The sequence below is a fragment of the Mobula hypostoma genome, chromosome 5, assembly GCF_963921235.1.
Source record: "Mobula hypostoma chromosome 5, sMobHyp1.1, whole genome shotgun sequence".
NCBI lineage: Eukaryota > Metazoa > Chordata > Chondrichthyes > Myliobatiformes > Myliobatidae > Mobula > Mobula hypostoma.
The window spans coordinates 129,869,727-129,896,594 of record NC_086101.1 but is presented as its reverse complement, the minus strand read 5'-3'; positions in this window follow the sequence as shown (position 1 = coordinate 129,896,594).

Genomic DNA, 26,868 nt, shown 5'->3' with positions numbered 1-26,868 from the left:
AATGAAGTATAAAGTAAAGTAACAGAGGCATGGCTGAGCGTTCAGTAAAATCTGAACTTTGACATAAGACTGGCGAGCTCTCTAAATGAAACTTGGGACACAGAAGGATAATTGGGCAGAAAGGCAGAGCAGGTGAAGAATGACAGGCTGAAGAAAACTGGCGGAGCCAGTGGGTTGTTAATACACACTGGTGATAAAACCATCAATCTGACCATACTCTAACATAGAGTAAAGATGAGGAATCAGAAATCATTCACTGCATCAGATTCCATATGCATCTCCCACCCCTTACACCACTGAACAGCCAGTATTTCTGTCTTGAAAGTTTCTCTGATAGTCTCATGGAGAAGTACTGTGTAGAAACAAGCCTCTTGGCCCACCATCTCCATACTGCTATCAACCACCACATCTCTCCAGCATCCAGCTCTCCTTCTCAGGATGGTGCATGGTAGCTTTAGAGATTTAGCAAACACTTTAATGTGACTGGTAGCAGTTTTCTCAGATGGCACATAGATCCAAATGAAAAAAAAATAGAGGTTTACTATAATCATGTTACATTCTAAGGGATTTTGTAATGTGATACAGGATGGTGTAATATTTACATAAACCAGTGGACTCGGGAGTGTTATATATTGTAAGGGGCAGATGTCACTGTATGGGAGAATGTTTCACTGGAGAAATCATTAAACAGTCATACAAGGTTATGCGCAATGCAAAGTGCTATATGTGGTTTCTTTTCTGCATGAAACTTTCCAGGATATTGTGACCTAGTGAGATGGATGAAATGCAAAGTCAGAGGCAAAGGCATCAAATTAGCATGTGGAGTGAAACCTCTTGAGGTTCGTTTTCATCTCCAAATAAACATTCTGTACTTTTTCAAACTCAGTTTGGGTTTCACCTGAACCTCATCACAGCCATGGACGAGGTGAGAATCAGCACTTCGCTGAGGGTGGCGTCAAGGAGATCTAGTGAAATTGAGATCAATAGTATCAACAGGAAAATACTTCAATTGGTGAATAGACTCTTATTGGAGTACAGGTGTCGATTTTTATCAACGTTTCAATGACAAACTCTGCCATCTTCATCAAGGGTGATGCCCGGGCATGTGTACTTATACCCCTGACGTCCATCCCTCCTGATTGGTTAGTTCTTATCCAATTAGGTTTCCACTCTCCCACCTTGTTTACAATCAAGTTCCAGTTCTTACTTAGAGCGAGACCTTCATCTTTGTTAAAATTGTTTTCCAATGGCTTATTTCAAATGATCTTTAAGTGTTAAAGTTTATTCTGGATTTATAACATAATTGCGGATTAACGAGAAGGAGACCCAGTCTTCAGGAAATAAAACCTGCACCTATTTAACTTCCAACTTCCAACTTTGTGGCTAGTAAAACCAATCGTACTGATTCTGTCCCACTAAGACTACATAGGGAAAGACAATAGATCCATATTTCTGTTATTAGCACATTGTTAAAGGAGTATCCCAGTCACTTAATGCACAGTTCAGAACAGACCTGTGTTGTCACTCAACCAGCTGATTAGTTGTATATTCATAGAGCCATCTTTCAACACTATAACAAAACCCTATTTTGGGTGTCAGTAGTTTGCATTCAGAGGCTTTTAGATCAGACACCAGCACTGAATATTCAAACCGGCCTGATAGTTGGGATACGGTACCATTGTAAATATGTGATTCTGTAAATTTACCTACTATATTCAAAATGTTAATGTTAAGTGGATGATTATAGCAATTGAAATTGTAGTCAATTGTTCATTGTTAACTTTGTATTGAAGAAGTATAAGGCAGCGTGTCAGGAGAGTGAGATTCTCTCTCTCTCTCTCTCCCCCTCTCTTCTCTCTCTCTCTCTATATATATATACCCTGATTGCCCTAATCGAAGTGCAAAACCTCGCACTTGTCTGCATTAAATTCCATTTGTCGTTTTTCAGCCCATATTTCCAGCTGTTGCACATCTAACTGCAAGCCATGATAGCCTTCCTCACGGTCCACTACACCTCCAATCTTGGTGTCATCCACAAATTTGCTGATCTAGTTAACCACATTATCATCCAGATCATTGATGCAGATGACAAACAACAAAGGACCCAGCACTGATTCCTGCGCACACCAATAGTCATAGACCTCTATTCAGAGAGGCAACCCTCTACTACCAATCTCTGGCTTCTCCCACAAAGACAATGTTTAATCCAATTTACTACCTTATCTTGAATGCCGAGTGACTGAACCTTCTTGGCCAGCCTACCATGCAGGAACTTGTCAAATGCCTTTCTAAAATCCATGTAGACAAGATGCACTGCCTTGCTTTCATCCACTTTCCTTAAAAAGCTCTATAAGATGGAGGAGGAGAAGATGGCGGCGCGACAGCAGCGCGTGGCCTCTCCGGTGAATGATATCTGTAATCTGTCAAGTAGGGGACCGTGCACAATTCTGATTTGATGTAGACGGACGTGAGAGTACGGAGGAACATCTGGAAAACTTCTGAAATGCCCGCTTCGCTGCTGCTACTACTGTGTGGTAACCGGAATCTCCAGAGCAGAAGGCCCCGAATACTCAGCTTTGTTTGTTTCAGCGGCCGGGGATAGATCAAAGGTTCTCGGCAGAGGATGGTGCTCTGGAAGCTGTATTGGATGGGCTGGTCGGAGGCTCGAGGTTTTTGGACGGACGGACTCAGTGTCGGCTGTGGTCGGCTGCTTCCAATGCATTGGCAGTTGTCAGTGCTTGGAGGTCTATGGCAGGGAGTTTCTCCCTTTGCTGCCTGCTATCGGGGACTCGGGAGTTGATCGACTCGGGACTTTGAGACTTTTTTTTACCGTGCCCATAGTTCGTTCTTCATCAAATTATGGTATTGCTTTGTACAGCTGTAACTATATGTTATAATTATGTGGTTCTGTCAGTGTTATAATTATGTGGTTTGTCCTGTTTTCCCTGATATCACTCTGGAGAAACATTGTATGATTTCTTAATGCATGTATGCATTTCTAAATGACAATAAAAGAGGACTGAGTGTTCTCATAATCTAAAAGATTGGAGCGACATGACCTACCAGGCACAAGGCCGTGTAGGGAGTGATTCACATCTTGATAATCCAAAGCCTTTTTTATTATCAAAAAACTCAAGTCGGATGGTGCTAGAACACTCTCAACTTGCCTAGTTGTTTGCTGTTCCAAAAAAAACTTACAAAATTTGACAACATGTGGCGCAAAAGAGCCTGATTGATTGGCGTGCCTAATTATTCATTCCCTTCACTAGCAACAAACACTGGTTAATATGAGTACCACATACAAAATGCAAAGGCTACTCCAACAGCATATTCTAAACTTGCAATTTGTATCACAGAGAAAGTCAAGTTTGGTGTCATATACACATGTATATGCATGCACCTGTGCAATGAAAAGCTTACTTGTTGCACAAACATGAACACATAGCATCATATAAGTTGTCTTTGAAAACAGAGGTGGCACAGTGACCTAGCGGTTAGCACAACACTTTTCAGTACTAGTGACCCGGGTTCAATTCCCACTGCTTTCTGTAAGGTGTTTGCACATTCTCCCTGTGAACACATGGGTTTCCTCCGGGTGCTCCAGTTTCCTCCCACAGACCAAAGACATATGGGTGAGTAGGTTAATTTGTTATTGTAGATCGTCTCTTGAGTAGGATTGGGTTAAATCGGGGGTTGCTGTGTGGCATGGCTCAAGGGGCCAGAAAGGTTTATTCTGCACTGTTTCTCAATAAATAAAGTAATAAATTAAACTCAATTTTTCCAACAAAGAACACAATTGGAACAGGAACAAAAAATGAAGTCCATTTTAATACAAAGTGGTCAAAGTGTTAACAGTATTGTTCAACTCTAGTAATTAGGGTTTTGCTGGCTGGTTCACAGACAAATGGTGAAAGGGAAGAGACTATACTTGGTAGTGTGGGACTTCAGGCTTCTCTACTTTCAAGAAGGACAAAGGCATCAGATGCGCATGGGAACTATCACTCACACATTCCTCTGCAAGTTTTCTATCACACTGACTCAGAAATATACAATTAATCCTTCATCATCACTAGGTCGAGATCCTGTAATCTTGTGCCCAATATCACGTCAGGAGACTCTTCACTCGATGTTGCAACAGTTCAAAAATGTGGCTCACCGGCTCCTTCTCATCAAATAATGAGAATAGGCAATAAATGTTGACTTTGTTACCAATCCTATAAATAAATATCTTTAATCAATAAAAATGAAAGCTATCAAGCATAGCTCTTGACCATTGTTTGCTTTCAGTAATGCATATGATACCTCAGTCTTGAACTGAATTCATTATGATGAATGATTTTTCTCGACTATAATTGCCATTTTGTTTTCCTTTTTCACTTTAGCAATATAACTCATATGATTAGTGCATAGTATCTTCAATGCTGGTTTGGGCGGGTTGCCATGACAACAATGAAGGAGCTGTACAAGTGACAGATGAGTGGTCTTAGTGGAGAGAATGCTTGTGGTGATGGTCCTGTCAGCTTAAATTTGAGCAAAAACAAAATGCTCTGCTGAGAAAAAATGGTGCAATTCAACAAATTTTATCAGTAGATTATGTTGATTAATAGATTAAATAGCCAGGTTTCTTTTAATGAGGACAGCAGACTAGTTTAATGGCTTTATATTAGTCAACTTTTCATAAGATTGGGCACCTCCTAGTTAAAAACCCCATATGTTCAAAAATGTTTATGTCAGAAATTATTGGATTTGTGAGCGAACCTTGGGCCTTACTGAGTATTGGTACCAATGACTAATCTTAACTGCTGGGAGTTAAGGACAGTGTAGGAGCTGGGAACTAAAATTAAACAGAAATGAGCTATGCAGAAAGTTGAAAGGGAGGGGAATAGAAGAAAAGAGGGGGAAGAAAGAAAGGTATAGAGTAACATACAAGGTGCTAGAGGAGTTCAATGGGTCAGGCAGCATCCATGGAGGGAAATGGACAGTTGACATTTCGGGCAGAGACCTTTCATTTGGATTGTAAAATCATGAAATATATGAAGATATGAACAGAAAAAAAATAAATAGGATTAGCCGATTTAACCCCTTGCCTCTTTACCATTCAATAAGATCATGGCTGGTCTTGTGCTTCGCATTCCTCACAGTTTCCATAATCTCCTTCATTTGCATCATTCCCACACATCAAATAATATCAGGTAATGTATAATCATCTTCACCTCTTTGTGTTTTTTAGCCTATAGAACTTCCTAAGAAATTTCTGCTCATCTTTGTCCTAAGAACCCTAATTCTGAACTCTTGCTGTTTGAAAGAATATCTAAATTAAACATCTAAGCACTTGAACATCTAAATTAAAATTTTAGAATTCCCTACCAATTATTTACTGCCTGCGGCTTAAGTTTCAGCCTAGAGAGAATGGTTAGACTGGCTGGAACAGATCTCCATATTAAAAAAAAAACAACTTCATCTGTTAAATTCCAGCTGTTACATCCCGTAAGCAGGATTAACGAGTAATTAAAGAGTCCCTCAGTTTTAGAAGGCTGAAGTGCATAAAATGGCAATAATGGGTCGATTCCACATGAATCTGACTGCCACAAAGACTCACTGTCTACATACTCACACTCCAGATCCAGAGGGCCAAACAAACCAACCACACTACCATTTCCCAGGAGTCAATGAGAAAGTCAAATCTTACCCGAGAGTTTCTAATGTTGCAGAGACCTCTTCCTGGAACACTCTGGCATGTGTTGTCCTGAGGAAGGGTTAGAGGCAGAGCCTCATCTTCAAAGTTTTGTCAAAATGATTAATTATTTCTGATATTTAGATATGTTTAAAATTAAATATGATTCGTCATTTATTTTTTAAACTATTCAAAATAATTAAAAATAAACATATTAAATTATTATCAAAATTTTAAAATAAGAATTAAATATAATTAATTGAAATTTCCCTTGTTTTTCCCTAGGGCCAGAAGTTCCTAATTAAACAGACTCTCCAATTTGTCTGATATCTTGAGTTTCACAGTCCGTTTCCCAATGTGAGATTGTTTTTGCCTGTATGATTTGCCATTGCAATTAACTTGAGCACAGATAATTTCCTTCGGATGAGAAAAACAGTGAGAGTGGAGTTTATCTTAACATGTCAACAAGTTAGATTAACTGATTAAATGGCAACCACTTAACTACCCAAAGGTTCTATCGCTGGCAGACCATTGGCACGGCTCACATACCGTATGGTGTTTCCCCACAATAGTTAGTGAGGCAAAGATAATGAAATGAACCAAAAATAACCCATGAGCTCTACCTCACTTACTTTTTATTTCTATTTTGCACTACTTATTTAATTTAACTATTTAATATATGCATAAATTATATAAATGTATATATATATTTAATGGAATTCAGTTTTTTTCTCTATTATCATGTATTATCATGTACTGCTACAAACTTAACAAATTTCACAACCTCTGCCAATGATATTAAACCTGATTCTGATTCTGAAATTCAATGTATGCAGCTTCCAGGCATTGTAAGAGAGATAAATCTCAAATGGTAAAATTATTAATTTCAGGTTAGCAAATCAACAATTTTAAGTTAACAATGTAACTTCCCCACTGGTCCATGCATCTATGAAATAGAGTGGAAATACTTGAGGTTTTACCGAGAATATAATGGCCATATTTTGGAAGCACACAGAAGCCTTGAACAAACAGTCGGCGTACATCACCTCACAAACTACTCACCACCTGCCCCATCAGGCATCTGCTTCCCGTCAACGGAGGGTCTGTGGTTTTCTCGTTAGCCTTTTCAATCATCTAGGAACCTGGAATAAGTCATCCATCATCCCAATGGGGTGTTGAATTGTTGGTCTAAATTGAAGAGGGATGAGGAAAGGTTACATGTGTGTAAATATGTTTGTGTATGTTTGAATATGGATACATATTCTCATATGCACATACATGCAGCAATGCAGTAGCATGTGCATGCAAATATAGTTGTGTGTGTGTGTGTGTTTCATGAGAAAGGAAATGAAATGGGGAATGTAACTACACTGATTCTAAGGACTCTGATAAAAATCATAGGTGAATGTTTTGAAATTTATGAATTCCTTTTGTATTTATTATGTTCACCACACTGGGAATAGTTAAACTCAGATATTTCACACATGATTATATTTGATACCATTAAATGATCTCTTTTTATTTAATACTTATACCCAAGGGTTTGTGCATCGCTGATACTTTAAAGTTTTTTTTTATTTCAAAATATACTTTATTCAAAAATAAATATATACAATAAACCATTCAATAACTTTTCATCCTTTACATACGTTTCCATTATAGTCAGTACATATCCGTATTTATAGCCACCCACGTGGCACTCCAGTAGTTCAGCTTACCATATCATTGTTGAGGGGTATACTCCCCGCCACCCGACCCCTCCCACTCCCACGGGTGGAGAAACCTATACTGTGGTCCTTCCCCACCGGGCCCTTGCGGTGGCTGCACCGAGTTTCAGTGCGTCCCTCAGCACGTACTCCTGCAGCCGAGAATGTGCCAGTCGGCAGCATTCTCCTACGGACATCTCCATGTGCTGGTAGATCATCAAGTTTCGGGCTGACCAAAGAGCGTCTTTCACCGAGTTGATGATCTGCCAGCAGCACCGGATGTTTGTCTCTGTGTGCGTCCCCGGGAACAGCCCGTAGATCAGAGAGTCCTCTGTTACACAGCTGCTGGGGATAAAACGTGACACTAGCCCGTCCATCCTCCTCCACACCCTCTTTGCGAACTGGCAGTGTGCAAAGAGGTGGGTCACAGACTCCTCCTCGCTGCAGTCCTCCCGTGGGCAGTGGGGTGCGGAGACGACGTTCCGGGCGTACAGGAGGGCTCTGACTGGGAGGGCCCCTCTCACCGCCAGCCAGGCGAGGTCTTGGTGTCTGTTGGTGAGATCTGGCAATGAGGCATTTTGCCAGATGAACTGGACAGTCTGCTCAGGGAACCACCCCACTGTGTCCATCACGTCCTTCTCCTGCAGTGCCTGCAGGACATTCCATGCCGACCACTGCCTGATGGCCCTGTGGTCAAAGGCGTTCTCCTGGAAGAACTTTGCTACGTAGGACATGTATGCTGGCAACGACCAGCTGACTGGGGCATTGCGCGGGAGTGGGGCCAGACCCATCCTTTGTAGCCAGGGCGACAGGTAGAATCTGGGCACATAGTGGTACTTGGTACCTGGGTTCTACACACAACCTGATGCAGCCACATACGAAGCTGGCCATCAGGGTGAGGGCGACATTGGGGATGTTCTTGGCCCCGTTGTCCAGGGACTTGTGCATGACAGTCCGTCTCACCCGCTCCATCTTGGATCCCCAGACGAATCTGAAGACAGCCCGGGTGATTTCCGAGCTGTAGGAGCGGGGGACGGGCCAGACCTGCGCCAAGTACAGCAGCCCTGAGAGCACCTCATACCTGATGACTAGGTTCTTGCCCGTTATCGACAGGGAGCGCCCTCCCCACAGTCCCAGTTTCTGTTTCACCTTGGCAGTCCGCTCCTGCCAGTTCTTGTTGCACGCCTCAGCCCCTCCGAACCAGATCCATACTTTAAAGTGCCACATTTACAGATGGTCCCTTGAAATTTTAACTTGTTGATGAATTGAAATGTTGTTACTTAAAGTGCCAGAATCACAATACACTCATGTTCTAATTTTAGCTAACACCTCGACTTCACTTAGCTACTTGAAAAGTGGTGATAATTTATCCCTACTGAACCAATTTTTATTGAAACAGTTTTGTAATCTGTTCACTGTTAAGTAGGTGCAAACTAGCAAAGTTAACATCTAATTGGCTGATAATAAATTGGTTGAAATATTAGAATGACTTTTTCTATTTTTCTTATGATTATTTCATATACAAATATTTCCTTTTGTAATCTACACAACAGAAGAAATTCTCAGTTGTAGGTTTCTTTTTGTTAGCAAATTAAATTGACCATTGTTGATATTGGTAGTATGATTTTGGACATTTGACTCTACAATGCATAATAGTTCAACTGATTTACAGTTTTGTCAAACATGCACTGCAACAATGATTGTCATGCTCAACAAATCTTTGCTGACTTCGGGCCATGATATATGCTTAACAGCAGAGTTAAAGTTGGTGGAAGTGGTTTGACTATTGATTACAAATAAATATCCCAAGCTTTAATTCCTCCTTTACCTAGATGCATCAAATCCATTGATAATATCTTCACGGTTGTACCTAGATATTCATTCAGGTGCCTTACCGTTCAACATGGGCGATCATGTCTCTCCATCCATCATGGTCCCTGATCCTCCGAATTGTAGTTGTTGTCTCCCCTGTTTCTAACCATGATGTTATTCCATCTGTCATTTTCATTCTCTGTCTGCCTCTGCTTCTTTTCCCTTCCAGCTTTCCAGTTGTAGCTAAATGTTCTAATGTCTCTCTTCGCATGATGCGCCCAAAGAATTTTGATCGCTGTTTTCTGATTTTTTTAAAGTAATGTACGTTTTGTTTTCGTTCTCTGTAGAATTTCTTCATTGATTTATCCTGTACGTATATGATATGCATAGCATTCTTCTGAGGAACCACATCTCTGCTGCATTGATTCTTTTTTCTATTGCATTTGTGATGGTCCATGACTCGCAGGCATACATCAACATAGGAAGAATGTAGCAGCTGAGAGTTCTAAGGCAATTGCTATTTTTTTGTTCGTTAGGATGGTTCTCATTTCTGTAAATGCTGTTCTTGCCATTGCTATTCTTGCTTTTATGTCTGTTTCGCATTTGCCATCAGATGTTACCCATGATCCAAGGTACTTGAAGTTCTGAACTTGTTTCAGGATTTCATTTCCCAAGACGATCCTACAGTTTGGAATATCAGGTTTCTTTGATGTTACCATTACTTCAGTTTTCTTTTGATTTAAGGTTAGGCGAAGTCTTTCGCTCTCTCCTGGTGTCGGTGCAGTGCAATTGCTCAACAAAAGGAGGTGTAAAGCGCTCCTTCCATCCGATAGACTACAGATCACCCTTGGGCAAGGCATAGTACTTGCTTAGCCTCCCAATCAGGGTCACGTGAAGACATAGTTTGCAGGTGGTGGATGGTTTTACAAGCAGATTCTACAATTGGATTTCATGGTTGTAAAACTAAAAATGCTGGGCAGATGAATCTGCTGATCAACGGCCAGGGTTACCCATCCAGTATGGGCACTGCAACTGAAGAAGACAACGGGAAACCACTTCAGTATTCCTCCCTTGTACAATCATGAACTCAAATCAACTACCTAAATATAACTGACAGATTTAGCAATGACAAGTGATCAAACATATGGATTTTTATATTCTATATTACTCCTGGAGGGGACTGAGAGAATTTACTGGTCAATGAATTCCAGAATGAAGAATTACTGAGGCTGACTATTAGAAATTGAACCTGGGTTGCTGATACTGCACTACTAAACTACTGTTATCTATCCACTTTTAACATCTGTATACCACTAGTGTCAGGTCACTCGTCTGAGTGCTACTGGTACCATGTAACCCAGTACTACCTGTTGCATGGTTGGGTGGTCGGCGACTAAACCGGTTCCCCCAGCAGGCTTGCCTGGTGAGGAGGGCGGCTAGACACCCTGCAGGACGAAAAACAAGACCTGTCAAAAGGTGGATGAACCTTCTTGTAGGGCCAACTGCCATCTAGCAAACACGTGCCGTGAAGTGCGGAAAGGGCATCCCTTGCATCGAAGCTTGGTCTGGCCATTCACTGCAACAGAACTTCCCCCAGGTGTCTTAGATCCCACCATGCCGCTGGATCCAGGAGGGGATGTCGACAGGGTGGGTCTGGACCTGTGCAACCCCTACTCACCTAAATCCATTCACGCAAATGCTGATCCTTTCTGAGGAGTGGGGTATCCTATATCAAACCCCACTAACTGACTGAAAGGAACCATCATTATCCTATGGGATGGATAGCCAGAGAGAGAGAGAGACTAGTAAGGCCGGTATTTATTGTTCAACCCTAATTTAAACCCACCTCCAATTTAATTCCACTCCTAATTGAAACCATTTAAGTAGCACTCTGCCTTTTGTTTTCCCAAACAAAATGAACTTTTTTGTGCTGTGCTGCAAAGGGAGAAAAGAAAGGTAAAGTGATCAGTAAAGTGATACTCTTAATTATCTGAAAAACCTCTCAACTTGGTAGATAACACTAAACTTGCATGAATAAGGACATGACCCTAATGCAGTCCTTTTCCAAATGCTTTCTGTAGAAATACAAGGGATTCTGCCGATGTAGGAAATTTTGAGCCATGCATGCAAATTTCTGGAGGAACTCAGCAAGTCAGTCGGTATGCTCTCAATCCAGCTCTCAAAATGACCAAAGGACATTTAGTCATTAACAGGCATCCGCATGTTAATATTTTCTGAGACTAAGAAAGAATTCAGCTACTATCAGCAGAAATTAGACATTAACAGCGTTTACTCTGTACAAACATACAGACAACACATGCTAAGCTTTCAGAAAGAGTTAAATTGTCGTTTTGAACTGTTCAGACATTCCTTCAATGTTTTACAAAATTTAATGTAACATACCTACCTACCCCTCACTGGACTCACATATCATCTGCCACTCTCCCCACCTTCTTATTCTGGTGTGTGTCCCCTTTCCTTTCCAGTCCTGATGCAGAGATTGCTCCCTACATGACTCCAGTCATTCCTCCCCACTGATCTCTCTCACGCTGCTTATCCTTGCAATCGGAACAAGTACCACACCTGCCCCTACACCTCCTCCCTCTCTACCATTCAGGGCCCCAAAGAGTCCTTCCAGGTGAGATGACACTTCACCTGTGTGTCTGTTGGGGTCATCCAACTGTATCTAGTACTCCTGGTGTGGGCTCCTGTAAATTGCTGAGACCCAACTTAGACTGCGAGACCACTTTGATGAGCACCTATGGTCCATCCTCCAGAAGAAGTGGGATGTCCTGGTAGCCACCCATTTTAATTGTACTTCCCATTCCCATTCCAACTTCTCAGTCCATGGTCTCTGCTACTGCTGCAATGAGGCTACACTCAGGTTGAATAAGCAACACCACTTATTCCCTCTGGGTAGCCTCCAACCTGATGGCATGAACATCAGTTTCTCAAACTTCCAGTAATTGCACCCCCCCGTCTCCTTCACCATTCCCTCTTCCCATTTCCCTCTCTCGCCTTATCTCCTTACCTGCCCATCACCTCCCTTTGGTGCTCCTCCCTTTCCCTGGCCTTCTATCCTCTCCTATCAGATTCCCCCTTCTCCAGCCCTCTATCTCTTACACCAATCGACTTCTCAGCTCTTTACTTCACCCCTCCCCCCCTTGATTTCACCTATCACCTACTACCTTGTACTTCTTCTTCCCCTCCCCACACCTTCTCACTCTGACCTCATCTTTTTTTCTCCAGTCCTGTGAAAGGTCTCAGCCCAAACCGTCAAATGTTTACTCTTTTCCATAGATGCTGCCTGGCCTGCTGAGTTCCTCCAGCATTTTGAGTGCATTGCTAAGAATTGTGGGCTCTGAAATCTTTGAGGTTGACTTTATGACTTGCTACACAGTAGTTTGTGTGGCTTATTTGTGCTTTCTGTTTCATGATAATAAATTAGGCTTACGTTACTTTGTTGTGCTTGTACACTTATTATCACCTCTCCTGGACACTCAAGTTGTTTGGGTCTGATCGACCCAGCCCATTACATTTTGGCACTGCGAGCAGGCTCCTGGAAAATGTGGAACAGGACAAGCAAGTTGAGCACTACCACACTTGAGACTTATCAGGTCCCCGGACAGACGAATAATGCTGAGGGTTTTGTATCGCTGGCTAATGTTCTGAGTAAATGGAGTCCTCCCAGTGTTGGGAGAAGGGATTTGCTGAATTGTCTGACAATAAGCCTCTGTGTGTCATAATGTTTTAAGCATACAGCTTTTCCCTCAAAGGGGATTCTCTGTCTCAAGTAGGGTGGATTTTTATGACTTCATTGAAAAGGCTCAGGTCTCTGAGGAAATCATGCGACTGCAAAGTGAGTTGTGCTCTTTGAATTTTCAAAACACAATTTTAAGTGCAATGGCATGAGCAGTGTGAGGACATGCCTACCCTCTGGGCCTAACCAGGCTGCCTTGGCTGACAGGTATACCTGGTACAGTGAAGTTGCAGATGAGGATGAAAACAATGTAACCGAGACCTGTCCCCTCTGACATGAAATAGTTAAAGAGGAACGTCGGAATTCTGGCAAACAAAATTTAGCTCCAGCAGCTGTCCCTACCACCACTGAGACCACAACCCATAACTACACTACCACTGAATTACAGAGTTTAGCCCAAAGGCTATGTCAACATCCAGAGGAATTCTTTTCCATCTGCCTGTGGGACTTAGGAGCCTCCCAACCACTTTTTTATGTGCATGAATTAATTCAGTTTGGATCATTAACAATGGACTCATTGGTCTTGGTTGAACTGCAGGCTGGTCAGACTGATGGAGCTGAACTACTCTGTGGGTAGCTGCTCATGCTTGCTACGAGCTTGCTCTTTGGTTTGGGATGCATCTCCTTATCCCTGGAAATCCCATGAGGCTATTTCATGCTGCCGTGATTTGGAATTTCTAATAATAATTACTACTGGGGATGAGGTTACCTTCTTACATGGGAGTCCTTTGAACCACAAGTTTCTGTTAAAGATGATGTGGCTGTCTGGAGCCTGTGGCAGAAGTGTGAAGGAAAGAATATGCTTCTTGGTCTCTGGTCCCGGAAGCTTCCTGATGCTGCTACCAGATACATTGTGTTTGAGGAACAACTCCTTGCCTGCTACTGGGCTTTGATAAAGACTGAAACACAGACAGGAGATTCTCCCATCCCTCTCCAACCTGGCCTTCTCATTATGGGATGTGTTCTCTCTGACACACTCACTTATAAGGTGAGTGGGCAATGGAGTTCAATTGTCAAGTGGAAGTGGTATTTCTGAACAAGAATCAAAGGGACCGGACAGAATTAATAAAACACATGAAATAGTTGCTGAGTCCCCTCAGGCTATGTCACCCATGGCTGAACCTACTCTGGTTGAAGTCTCGCCTGTTGCATGGGACGTTGCATTTGATATTCTGACTCGAGCTCAGCAGCAGCACGCCTGGCTCACCGACAGCTCTGCGATGCGGAAGAATGGTTGTCATTGTTTGAAGGCTGCTGCTTTTAACTCTTCACCCAACAAGTTCTGAAGAAGGAAGGTTCTGATGGGTCAAGTCAATATGCAGAGCTTGTAGCAGTGTATACAATTATTATGCATGAAACTGAAGAAGCTCATATTGATACCGCTTCCGGGGCTGTTTCCAATGGACTTGCTGTCTGGTTGCCCTGGTTGAACCAATAGTTTTATACCATTATGGGGTGCCCACTTGGGGAGCAGAGTTATGGAAAGACATTTGGAATTGATCATTGCATGCTAACATTACAGTTCACCATGAGGATGAACACTTGAAAGATGATTTGCCAATGACAAGGTTTAGCAACATTGCTGACAAACTGGCCTGTGTTGACACAGTGACACTTAGCTCACAGCCTCAAATACCATTATTGCCAATTGCTCGGTGGGCCCATGAGTCTTCTGGTTATTTGGGGCTACAGGGTACTGTGCAGTGGTCTAGGCAGCAGGGATTACTCCTTCTGACCAATATAGCTTGTACAGTGGTAGGAAATTGTGGGCTATTTTGAGAAATGAAAGACCAACAGCTTTTAAAATGATCCATGGCAGCTAATCGCTGTGGGTGCATCCCTGCACAGATTTGGCAAATAGATTATGATGGTCCCCTTCCTTTACAGAAGCAATTCCAGTATCCCCTCACTATGGTAGACACTTATTATGGTCTTTTGATGGCAATACCTACTGTTGAAACTAATCAGGTTGGTACCCTTCAGGGTTTAGAACATCTGTTTTCTGCATATAACAATCCCCTTGAAATTCAATCCGATAATGGTTCGCTCGTTTCGGGTTCCAGGGAATAAAAGTGGGCTGCCGCTAATGGTGTATGATGGGTCTTCCATGTTCCCAATTATCCTCAGGCCAGTGGTCTGATTGAATGAATGAATGGCCTATTAAAGCAGTAAACTCATTTATTTACTCCTGCCCATACCTTATCTGGATGGTTAGCTGTCCTTCCTGTGCTTTGTATAATTTGAACAGGTGCCCCTTGAAAGGAAGCATTCATTTTTTGTTCATGACAGGACAATCTATTCCTTTTGTTCCTGATGACACAACAGAATGTGCTGATAAAGAACCGATTCAGTTCTGCAAGGGAGGCAAAGTGTTAGTAACAGACCCATCTTCATCTCCAGTGGAGGGTGAGATGATTGCCAATGGACAAGGGAAAATATATTGGGTGATGGGACTGTAGGTTTTCACAAATAAAACAGCATGAGACATGTTAAGTTTAAGAAAAAAACAACACATTTATTATACTTCAAATCCTGAACACAAAGCATGCTAAAAGACTCTTACATAATTACCTCAGCACGTCAGACCAGCCTCTTAAAGTGACCCCAACCCAATGTCAGTGGTTGTGAATTATGTACATTTCCACCAATTATATTACCCTACACAGCCCCACTAGAATTCACTAAAACCAGCATCATGAGCTTGTCTGGAGCCTGTACAAGCCACCCGACTCGGGTGCTATTTACTTTGGGTGCCTTTGGCTCATCCAGAGGTGTGTTGACACACTGATATTCATGTCATGAGGGCAAGGGTATGGTAGCAGAATCCTCCAAATGTTGGTGGGCCGGTTTAAGGTAATCTACCAAAATATGTTCACGTTTACCCTTCTTATCTATGATAAGATTCTTTTCTCTCCATTCCAAAATGAGAAAAGGGCAACTATAATGGGGCCTAAGGGAATGCAGGTGTTCATGGTGGAGAAAAATAAATGAGGCAGAACGTAGGTCAACAGGAACCCAAGAGTGCTGTATGCCATGATGGGAGGCAGGAATAGGTACAAAGGAATTGAATTTACTGAGGAGGGTGGAACGCTGCTAAGAAGCCAACCAGGCGGTTGTGGCATCAGGAATATAATCACCTGGAACTCATAATAGATATCTGTATACCAATGCAGCCATGGATGATTGCAGGTCCTCTTTTGGAGCTCTTCTGAGCCCCAGCGGGACCATGGGAGACGATCATGCCAACACTCATCGGTCAGGAAAGCCCTCAGAGCAGCCTTTAAGGAGCAGTGAAACCACTCATATAGGCCATTGGACTGTGGGTGATACACTGTGGTGTAACCTAACTTAACTCCAAGGTTCTGGGCCATCGCAGCCCAGAGGTCTGATGTGAATTGGGGACCATAGTCAGAGGAAATATTAGATGTCAAACCTCCAAATCTTGGCGGGCCAGTTTAAGGCAAGTTACCAAAATATATTCAGGTTTACCCCTCTTATCTATGATAAAAGTCTTTTCTCCCCATTCCAAAATGCAGAGCGGGCCATCATAAGGGGGCCTAAAGGGATGTTGGTGTGCATCATGGTGGATGAAAGCAAGTGAGGCAGAATGTAGATCAACAGGAAGCCAAGAGTACCTTATGCCATGATGGAAGGTATTGTAAGAATAGGAGATAAGGAATTGAATTTACTGAGGAGGGTGAATTTGTAGCATCAGGAATGATATCACCTAGACATCATAATGGCTTCCGTATATCAACTCAGCCACGGACAACTCTTTTGTTCTGAGCCCCAGCAGAACCCACGATAAATAACCATGCCAACACTCATCCATCAGGGAAGCCCTCAGAGCAGCCTTTAAAGAGTGGTGAAATCATTCACACAGGCCATTGGACTGCAGGTGATATGTGTAGAATGCTATTTTAGCAAGCTCTCTATAGCCATTCATGGGTGCATTAATAAGGGCTATGTAAACCTGGTGATTCCCAGAAGAGACAACATGTGTCCATTAGCTCCATTAGCTCTGATAGCTTAGCGTTGCCAAGGCCGGGCAAGGAGAGCAACTGTTTGACGCTCAGACTCTGATAGTCCAAATGTTTGTAAAAAGTGAGTTTTCAGCGATCTCTGTGCATTGTGTTCAAGCAGGTGTTCTAGTAGACTTACCACTCTTGCAGCCATGAAGATTCCAAGCGATCTTACCATATAGAAATATTTGTGTTTTTAGTGGTGATTTCTTGCAGCATGAATTGGGCCTTGACTTGTACAAACAAGCAATGGCATTTTGCTCCCAAAACTCCGGCAGTTTCAAAGTGATTGAATTGGCCGGCATTTTCATTATCTCTGGAATCATCTTCAAGCATGGGGTTCACCAATGCAGGTTTTCACGAATAAAATTGCATGAGATGTTTTAGATTTAAGAAAAGAAATGCAACAACACATTTGTTGAACTCCAAAGCCTGAACACAAGACATGCTAAAAGTCCTTTATGGAATTATTTTATCACGTCAGATTAACCTGTTAAAGTGAATGCCAACCCAATGTCAGTGGTTGTGAATGATGTATGTTTCCACCAATTATATTACCTTACAGTACGAGGACAGATCCATCCTGTGTGAGTGAATAAGGTAAATTAACTGAGAGAATCAAAAGATTTCCCACTATCTCTCTGCTTTTGTTTTTAAAAGTTCCTGCCAGAAAATTGCTTTGTTCTGTTTTAATGCTTGTCTTCAGTTTTTTTGGATGTCTGATTTCTGTTGAGACCTGACAAGCCATTGATTGTTTCAGGGAAAGATGTACATTACGTAATATGTAATAAATGGTGGCCTATAAGTATGAGGGAATGTTGTAAACCCAGAGTCACTGGCTTCATATGACTCTTTCCTGTGAAACAAGCAAAGTACCAAATTGATTGTAATTTGACTCTTGCATCCCTGGTCTCAATGTGGTGTTTGTAAATCTTACTCTTTCTGTCTGAATTGTCAACAAGATGTTGCTAACACCCCCTAGGGGTGTTGAGGTCAACCAATGGATCTGTATAATTTTTCATATTGTTAATAATTGTGATAATATTAGCATTAATCATCCAAATATATTAATGTATATTAATGCACATTCTTCATTTTAAGCAGAAGGAACTATGAATTTTTAGCGTGTACAGACATTTAAAGGGTAAATATGTTATATTAAATTTTGTAGAATGTTGAATGAATATCTGAACAGTTGAAAATGACAACCCTTAGCAAGCGGAATCTGTTCATGTGTAAGTGAGTAAGGTTTTTGAAGTGTCTGTATAGGTTAAGCACTGTAAATGTCTATTATGTGCTGATAGCAGCTGGATTTCTTCTTAGTCTCAGGCACCATCAACATGAGGATGTCTGTTAATGACAAAATATTTGTTGGTCACTTTGAGAGCAAGGTTGATGGATGCTTTCTTAGTGTCTGGTACATTGGCTTGATAGATTCTTTTTTTTGGTTTTGGGCTTTTTTATAATATTAATGTCCTTCGTAAGTCTAATTGAATGCTGTGTCCAAAACATTGGTGGACTACTAGATGAGGAGTAACCACTAAAATGTCTAATTGATTTATGAGCATGCTGATGCTCATAAATCGATGAATGAGCATTCAAACGCATGTGCTGTCTGAATGAAAGAAAAAATGCTGAGTATATGACAATAGAACATTGTCTGCTTGTGCATGTCTCCTATATGCTTGTGAAACTCAAATTTATTGGGCTGCCTTTCCCTAGGTTCATCAGTCTGCAGCCAGATTGGAGATTGTGATTGGTGCCTATGACCCAAGGGAGGTTTCACGAGTGAGCTGGAATTCAGAGTTGCCCCAACAATAGCAACAATTAAGTCATGATTAAAAATTGTGAACCTTAAACCTTTGTGGAAATCTTTGTAACTTACTACATAGTATTTTGTGTACTATATTTGTGCTTTCTATTCCATGATAATAAATGGGCCTTAAGTTACTTTGTTGTGCTTGTACACTTATTACCACATCTCCTGGACACTTGAATTGTTGGATCTGATCAACCCAGCCCATTACAGTAAGTGGTTGGGGGGAGGAAGGATGAAAGAGATAATGGGCTAGTGAAGAAGAAATCTGAAAGATGAGGACAATAGACGATGGAACAAAGGGAAGGAAGTGGAGAACCAGAGGGAGGAGATGGCAGGTCATGAGGGCAAGGGAGGAGAAGAGAAGAGGTGAGAGGAGCAGCAGAGTGAGGGAATGATTGGTGGAGACAAAGGGGAGTGATTATTAGAAGCTGGAGAAATTGATGTTCATGCCATCTGGTTAGAGACTACCAAGAAAGAATGTAAGGTGTTGCTTCTCCAACCTGTGAGAGTAGGGGAGGTCATGAGCAGGCATGTAGGTGTGCGAATGGGAAATGGAATTAAAATAGCTGGTCATTGGGAAATTCCAGCTGTTGAGGAGGACAGAGCAAATGTGCCTGATGAAGCACTCCCTTGATCTGCATTGAGTCTCACCAATGTATGCTCAGAATTAATCTATTCTCAATGTATTCTCACCAGTAGATTGTCAGAAGGCCTTTGACAAGATGCCACCTGTGAAGCTGGTAAGTAGGATAAGTGCTGATTCAAAGATTCAAGATTCAAAAAACTTTATTGTCATTCTAACCGTACATCAGCTCTGCAGGGCAGAATGAGACAGCGTTTCCCAGGAGCAGTGCAATCATAACATAACAAATGCAATACTAAATAATAAACATAACAATAAATAGTAAAACACAACAGCCACATGTCAGTTAAAATCAGTTATAAGTGTCCAGTGCAAGTTAAAAGTGTCCAAAGCAGAGTCAAGTGGAGCAGCTATTTAGCAGTCTGACTGCCTGTGGGAGGAAGCTGTTTAGTAGCCTTGTGGTTTTAGTTTTGATGTTCCTGTAACGTTTGCCTGATGGCAGAAGAACAAACAGCTCATGGAGAGGGTGTGAGGGGTCTTTAATGATGTACCGTGTCTTCTGGAGGCATCGACTCTGAAAGTGGTCTTGGACAGAAGGTAGGGAGACCCCAATAACCTTCTCTGCTCCCCTAACCACCCTCTGCAAGGCTTTTTTGTCGACAGCACTGCAGTTGGTGTTATTATAGGAAAGCCATTAGCATGGACAGAAGATTGGCTGACTGGCAAATTGTGGCAATAAAGGGGACCTTTTCTAGTCAGCTGCTGGTGACAAGTGCTGTTTCACAGGGGTTGCTGTTGGGTCCACTACATTTCACATTATAGGTCAGTTATTTAGATGATGCAATTGATGGCCTTGTGGCCAAGTTTGCAGGTGATACAAAGATAGGTGGAGTTTCAGGTATTGTGGAATCAGGGAGTCTGCAAAAGGACTTGGATAGATTAGCAGAATACGCAAGGAAGTGGCAGATAGAACGGAGTATAAGGAGGTATGGTTACGCACTTTGGTAGATAGAATAAAGGCATAAACTATTTTCTAAATGAGGAACAAATTCAAAATCCAAAGTGCAGAGGGACTCGGATGTCCAAGTGCAGGATTCCCTAAAGGTTATCTTGCTGCTTGAGCCAGAAGTAAGGAAGGCAATGCAATGTTAGCATATGTTTCCAAGGGTCTAGAATGTAAAACCATGGATGAAAAGCTGAGGCTTTAAAAGGCAGCTGTTAGAACATATTAGGAGCTTTGCAAGCAGTTTTGTGCTCTAAGAAAGAATAAGAAGACCCAGAGGAGGTTTATGAGAATGATTTCAGGAATGACAGGGTTAGTGTATGATGGTTTCAGCCTGAAACGTCAACTGTACTTTTTTTCTATAGGTGCTGCCTGGCCTGCTGAGTTCCTCCAGCATTTTGTGTGTATTGATGGCTCTATTCTTGCTGGAGTTTAGAAGAATGACGGGGGGATATTATTGAAACCTTCTGAGTATTGAAAGGCTTAGATAGAGTGGATATGGAGAGGATGTTTTCAATAGTGGAAGAGCCTCAGAATACAAGGACATCCATTTAGAACAGACCAGAAGAGAACCTGTGCTGAGAGTGGTGAATCTGTTGAATTTATTGCCACAGAAGGCAGTGGATGTCAAGTCGTTGGGTATATTTAAAGTGGAGGCTGATAGGTCCTTGATTGGGTGTCAAAGGTTAGGGAGAAAAGGATTAAAGAGATTAAAGATCAACTTCATTCATCGTATATACATCAAAGCAAACAATGAAATGCACCATTTGCATCAATGACTAACACAGTCCATGGGTGTAGTGGTACTGGGCAGCCCAGTTGTTGCCATGCTTTCAGTACCAAAGTAGCATGTCACCACTTATCAACCCAGACTAAACCACACACCTTTGGAATGTGGGAGGAAACCAGAGCACCTGAAGAAAATTCACATGGTCACAGGGAGAATATAGAAACTTGTTACAGATAACAGCACGAACTGAAACCCGATAACTGGCACGGTAAAGTTGAATTGGGCGGAGAAGTAAAATAAATCAGCCATCATCAAACAGTGCAGCAGACTGAATGATAGAATGGCCTAATTCTGCTCCTATGTTCTTATGGTCTTATGCAGCGACTATACCTGGAAGCAACAAAGGGCCTCAAGATGCAGATGAAGTGCTGCCTCATTTGGAAGGACGGCTTTAGGCTCTGAATGTTGGGAGGAAGACGGTATGGTGCAGGTGCTGCATTTAGCCTAGTTGCAGTGATATGTGCCAGGATGAATGGAGAGGAACAAGTGGAAATAGACTGTGCTTTAATTCTTTCTACCAGTATGCACGACCATACACTTTCTGACACTGTATTCCACTTGCCCATTCTTCTAATCTGTCTAAGTCCTTCTGCAGTCTCTCTGCTTTCTGAACATTACTACCCCTCCACTTAGCTTTGTACTGTCCATAAACTTTGCTATAAAGACATCAGTTTCATCATCCCAAGTTGTTGTCGTACAACGTAAAAAGAATCGGTCCAAACAGAGACCTCTGTGGATACCACTAGTCACGGCAGCCAATCTAAAAATGATCCATTTGTTCTCCCTGGTTGTCTCCTGCCAATCAACCCATGTTCTATCCATGCTAGTATCTTTCCTGTAATACCCTGGGCTCTTAAATTATTTAGAAGCCTCATTCGTGGTACCTTGTCAAAGGCCTTCTGAAAATCCAAGTACACAACATCCACTAATTCTCCTTTGCCTATCTCACTTGTTATTTCTGCAGAGAATTCCAACAGGTTTGTCAGGCAAGATTTTCCCTTAAGGAAACCGTGCTGACTTTTGCCTATTTTGTCAGGTGACTCCAAGAATCCTGAAAGCACATCCTGAACAATCGACTCCAACATCCTCCCAACCACTGAGGTCAGGCTAACTAGCCTACAGTTTCCTTTCTTCTGCCTCTCTCCCTTCTTGGAGTGGAGTGATATTTGCAGTTTTCAATTCCTCTAGAACCATGACAGCATCTATTGACTCTTGAATGATAATTACTAATGCCTCCGCAATCTATTCAGCTCCCTCTTTTAGAACCCTGGGGTATAGTCCATCAGCTCCAGTTGACTTATCTACCTTCAAAGCTTTCAGTTTCCAACGCATCCATCTCCCTATTAATAGCAACTGCACTCTCTTCTGCTCCCTCACACTCTCTAACTTCTAATATACTACTAGAGTCTTCCACCATGAAGATTGAAGCAAAATACTTATTCAGTTCATCTGTCATTTCCTTGTTCCCCCATTACTATCTCTCGAGCAGTCATTCTCCAGTGGTCCAATGTCTCCTCTCACCTGTCTTCTTTATATATCTGAAAAAAAACTCTTTGTATCGTCTTTTATATTATTGGCTGGCTTACCTTCAAATTTCACCCCCTATGGTTTTGTTAGTTGCCTACCGTTTTTTTAAAAAACTCAATCTTTCAACTTTCCACTATTTTTTGCTGTATTTTATGCCCTCTCTTTTGCTTTTATGTTGGCTTTGACTTCACTCAGAATGTACACCCTGATGGACTGTTTATTGTCGCCGGAGATTTTAATCATGCAAACCTTAAGTCAGTGCTCCCTAAATTCCATCAGTATGTGGACTTTGTAACGAGAGAGGAGAACACGTTGGACCTTGTTTACACAAACATTCCCGACGCATACCGGGCAGAGACCCGCCCCCACCTCGGTTACTCAGACCACATCTCTGTTATGCTAATCTCAGCATACAGACCACTCGTCAGGCGCTCCAGACCAGTTCAGAAGCAGGTGAAAACCTGGCCAGCAGGAGCCATCTCTGCTCTTCAAGACTGCTTTGAGCACACTGACTGACACATGTTCAGGGAGGCTGCAACCGATGGCGACTCTACTAACTTAGAGGAGTACACAGCATCAGTGACTAGCTACAGCAGCAAGTGCATCGATGACGTCACTGTGGCCAAGACCATCACTACACGCGCTAACCAGAAGCCATGGATGACCGCGGAGGTGTGTGCGCTGCTGAGGACCCGTGACTCCGCCTTCAGAACAGGCAACAAGGCAGCCCTAACAATAGCGAGGGCCAAACTGTCCCGGGCCATCAGACAGGCAAAGTGTGCACATGCCCAACGAATCCACAGCCATTTCCAGGACAGCGGTGACATGCAGCGCATATGGAAGGGTATTCAGGACTTCACCAACTACAAGAAAACACCACCTGCCTGCGCTGGCGATGCCTCCCTCCCAGATGCGTTGAATAACTTCTACGCTCATTTTGAGGCGAAAAATGACGTGACGGCGAGGAAGACCACCCCTCCTCCAAACGACCAGATGCAGTGTCTTACCGTGGCCGATGTGAGGAGAACCCTGTGCAGGGACAACCCACGGAAGGCTACTGGACCAGACAATATTCCTGGCAGAGTGCTTAGAGGATGTGCAGACCAGCTAGCTGAGATTCTCGCTGACATCTTCAACATCTCCCTGAGCAGCACCATCATTCCTACGTGCTTCAAGGCCACCATCATCGTCCCCGTGCCAAAGAAGTCTTCAATGTCCTGCCTCAACGACTCACATCCAATGTCTCGCACTCACATCCATCATCATGAAGTGTTTCGAGAGGCTCGTCATGAGGCACATCAAGACCCTGCTGCCCCCCTCACTGGAACCCCTGCAGTTCAGGTCAGCAGACGACGCCATTGCCATCACCCTCCACCTGGCCCTAACCCACCTGGACAAAAAAGACACGTATGTTCGAATGCTGTTCATAGCCTTCAGTTCAGCATTTAACACAATCATTCCTCAGAAACTGATTGGAAAGCTGAGCCTACTGGGCCTGAACACCTGGATCCTAGACTTCCTGACTGGGAGACCTCAGTCAGTCCGGATCGGGAGCAGCATCTCCAACACCATCACACTGAGCACGGGGGACCCCAGGGCTGTGTGCTCAGTCCACTACTGTTCACTCTGCTGACCCACGACTGTGCTGCAACACACAGCTCGAACCACAGCATCAAGTTTGCCGATGACACGACTGTAGTGGGTCTCATCAGCAAGAATGATGAGTCAGCATACAGAGAGGAGGTGCAGCAGCTAACAGATCGGTGCAGAGCCAACAACCTGTCTCTGAATGTGAACAAAACAAAAGAGATGGTTGTTGACTTCAGGAGGACACGGAGTGACCACTCTCCGCTGAGAATCGATGACTCCTCCATAGAGATCGTTAAGAGTTCACCTGGTGTTCACCTGGCGGAGAGTCTCACCTGGTCCCTCAACACCAGCTCCATAGCAAAGAAAGCCCATCAGCGTCTCTACTTTCTGTGAAGGCTGAGAAAAGTCCATCTCCCACCCCCCATCCTCAGCACATTCTACAGAGGTTGTACTGAGAGCATCCTGAGCAGCTGCATCACTGCCTGGTTCAGAAATTGCACCATTTCGGATCGCAAGACCCTGTGAGGTATAGTGAGGTCAACTGAGCAGATCATCGGAGCCTCTCTTCCCACCATTGCAGACATTTACACCACACGCTGCATCCATAAAGCAAACAGCATTATGAAGGACTCCACACACCCCTCACACAAAGTCTTCTCCCTCCTGCCATCTGGCAAAAGGCACCAAAGTATTCGAACTCTCACGATCAGACTATGTAACAGTTTCTTCCTCCAAGCCATCAGACTCCTCAATACCCAGAGCTTGGACTGACACCAACCTACTGCCCTCTACTGTGCCCATTGTCTTGTTTATTATTTATTGTAATGCCTGCACTGTTTTGTGCACTTTATGCAGTCTGGGGTAGGTCTGTAGTCTAGTGTAGTTTTGCGTTGCTTTACATAGTTCAGTGTAGGTTTTGTATTGTACATGTAACACCATGGTGCTGAAAAACGTCTCATTTTTACTGTGTACTGTACCAGCAGTTATGGTGGAAATGACAATAAAAAGTGACTTGACTTGACTTGTCAGCTATGGTTACATCATCCTGCCTCTTCTTCTTTGGGATGTATCTATCCTGCATCTTCTGAATCACTCTCAGTAATTCAAGGCATTGCTGCTCTGTCATCATCTTTCCAATCTACTTTGGCCAGCTCCTTCCTCATGCCTCTTTAATTCCTTTTACTTCACTGTAATTCTGATACATCTGATTTTAGATTAGATTAGATTAGATTATGAGGACACACAGTCCTCTTTTATTGTCATTTAGTAATGCATGCATTAAGAAATAATACAATTAGCACTTCCTTCCCAAACTGCAAGGTGAAATCTGTCATATTATGATCACTGTTTCCTAAGGGCTCCTTTGCCTTTAGCTCTCTAATCATATCCTCTTCATTACACAACAGCCAATCCAGAATTGCTGATCCCCTAATAGGCTCAACCACACGCTGCTCTAAAAAAGCCATTTTGGAGGCACTCCACAGATTTTCTCTCTTAGGATCCAGCTTCAGCTGGATTTTCCCAATCTACCCGAATATTGAAATCTCCAGTGAATAATGTAACATTGCCTTTTTAGCATGCTTTTTCTATCACACTGTAATTTGTAGACAATATCCTGGCTACTGTTCAGAGGCCTTTAAACTCCCAACAGGGTCTTCTTACCCTTGCAGTTATCTAACTATCCAAAAGGATTCCACATCCTTCCAGCCTATGTTACCTCCTTCTAATGATTCCATTTCGTTTTTTACCAGAAGATTCATTCCTCCTTCTTTGGCTACCTGCCTATCTTTTCGATAGATTGTATATCTTTAGATATTAAGCTCCCAGCTACAATGGTCTTCCAGCCATGAATCCATGATACTCACAGCAGATGGCAGCGTGATGCAGCGCTCCGGTGAAATGATATCGTATCCATTAAATAGGGGCCGTGGACAATTCTGATTAGATGGAGACAGACGTGAAAGCACAGAGGTACATCTGGAGAAATTTCTGAAATGCCAGTTCGCTGCTGCTGTTACTGTGCGATCGAGAATCTTCAAGAGGGAAGGCCCCAAAGTCCCCGGCTTTGCCTGCTGCTGGCGACCGAGATTGAGGTCGAAGTGTTCGGATAGAGATGGAGCTTGGTACTCGGTGTCGGAGGGCTGATCGGAGGCTCGAATTTTTTGGCCGACTCAGAGTCGGACTGTGGTCGGGCATGGCAGGGAGAGCTTTTCTTCCTTCTCCCGCCTGCGTGAGATGTGGGACATTCGAGAGACTTAGAACTTTTTTACTGTGCCATGGACTGTTCTTCATCAAGTTATGGTATTGTTGCGCTGTTGTAACTATATGTTATAATTATGTGGTTTTCATTAGTTTTTCAGTCTTGGTCTGTCTTATGTTTCTGTGATATCACACCGGAGGAATATTGTATCATTTCTTAATGCATGCATTACTAAATGACACTAAAAGAGGACTGCATGTCCTCATAATCTAGTAATCTAATCTAACCTAATCATACCTGCCAATCTCTCACTACACTACAAGATCATCTACTTTATTTCATATACTGCATGCAATCAAATATGACACCTTCAGTCCTGTAT